Genomic DNA, 1,912 nt, shown 5'->3' with positions numbered 1-1,912 from the left:
GCAGAGCTCTCCGGCTAGCAAAGGTCTGCCCAGCTCCCTCTCCGGGGCCCTTGCGACCCCTCTGGGGGCAATCTGGGCTCTAAACAGGGCAGATTTGTCATGGAGGGCCTGGGATGAGGTCACCCAAGCAGTAGGCCAAGCAAGAGGTCAAGGGGATGAGGCTCAGGGGGAGGGAGAATTGCAGACGTCTGGGGTCTGATTCTACCAGGTGGGGCAGGTGGGGTGGGCCCAGAGTTTCCTGAGCCTGGCCCACCCTGCTCTGATTCTACCAGGTGGGGCAGGTGGGGTGGGCCCAGAGTTTCCTGAGCCTGGCCCACCCTGCCCGGGCACAGTCCAGGGTTTCCTGCCCTTTGAACTGCACTTGGGATGGCCCCGGGCAATCATTAACCTGGGCCAACGGCTCAAAAAGCGCTGGGCCCCGGGCGTCCCACTTCCTCCTGTGCCCTGAGGGCCAGCCCGACAACCAGGTAAGAGACTTCTCCTGTGCTTGGTTCCCTGCCGCTCCCTCTGCCCGCGGCCCAGGCATCTTCTACAGGGTTGCCAGCACTTCTGAGAAAGAAGGGACCGGGCAGCCACTGGGTGACCCTGTTCTATGGCTCAGTTTCCACCTGAGGGATGAGGTGCCCAGCTCTGCGGAGCCGGGACCCCTGACTGGGTGCTACTTCCAGTAGGCTGGGGCACTCGGATCCCACAGAGCAGGAGGCCAGTCCTGCCCGGACCCCTGTGGGAGGGGCTGCTGGGCTTTGGGACGGGGGTGGCGGGAGGGGAGCGAGTTGGTTACCGGCTATGGCGTCTCCATTTGCAGGCCCTCTTCCCAGGCAGAAGGATTCCTGTCTGAGCATCCCCCATCTCACCTTGACTGTACCCCAAGAGGGAGGACGCCACTCGGGGAGGTTGCCAGGGCAGCATGGACCCCAGGCCCCGCTCTGTGACCTTGGGCAGCCTCCTCTGTCTCTTTGGGCCTGTTCTGCCTCTAACAGAGGGGAGCATAGCCCAAGTGCTCTCTACAACTCCATTTTCTCTTCAGAAGCTTTGGGGTCTCCTAAAATGCTTGCTGGTCTTGCTCGGCAGGGCTGGCACTGGCTTCTGTCGCTGTAACCACTTGGACCAGAGCCGTCTGGGAGGGGATGAGACCATACCTTGCAGGAGAAAGTTCTGCTCCCGGGACCCAGGACAGCTCAGGGACCTCAATCAGCAGCTCCTTCCTCTTCCCACAGCGGGGACAAACCAGGGGCTGAAGGGTGGTGGCTTCTCACCAGTCCAGGCCAGTGTGCGGGGTAGCCTCACTCACAAGCCCTGATACGTGTGAGAACCAGCAGTGGTTCAGAGAGGTTGAGCTACTTGCTCAAAGTCACCCAGCTCCCAGGCCCCTGCAGGCTCTCAGGCCACAAGTGTTCTTCCAGATGGGTGGCTGCCCATGGCCCTGTCCCTAACATGGCAGGTTTGTGTGTCATCCTCTTTTCAAGTTCCCTCTTCGCCCCGTCTCCACCTGCCCATTCTGACCCCATTTTCTCTGTTCCTCTCATCGTTTTCTCGTTCAATCTCTACCTCAACCTTCTTCTTTCTCTGTCGGCCCTCCCCCCGGCTCTCTGTCTGTCTCCAGTTTCCCAGACAGAGCCATCCTCATGAAATTGATCGAAAGGAGGTCCCTGGAGACTGACAAATGCCCAGCTGTCCCTGCCCCACGGCTGCACGGAGGGTGGGCAAAGGGCACAGGGCGGAGGCCTCAATGGCTGAACCTGGAACTGGGGCCTGGCTCTAGTTGGGAAAGAAACAAGGAAGCAAAAGAACTTAGGGACAGAGGGCGCGGGGGCGTCGGAACGGGCAGAGGCTGCCCAGGAGTCGTAAATCCGAGCCGCTCCCGGCTTTATGGGGCAGATTTGGGGTTGAGGCTTGACCTCCCCCCGGGCAG

Source organism: Tupaia chinensis, unplaced genomic scaffold, assembly GCF_000334495.1.
Source record: "Tupaia chinensis unplaced genomic scaffold, TupChi_1.0 Scaffold000273_1, whole genome shotgun sequence".
Lineage (NCBI taxonomy): Eukaryota > Metazoa > Chordata > Mammalia > Scandentia > Tupaiidae > Tupaia > Tupaia belangeri.
The sequence above is the reverse complement of the archived record's forward strand: the minus strand, read 5'-3'. Positions refer to the sequence as shown.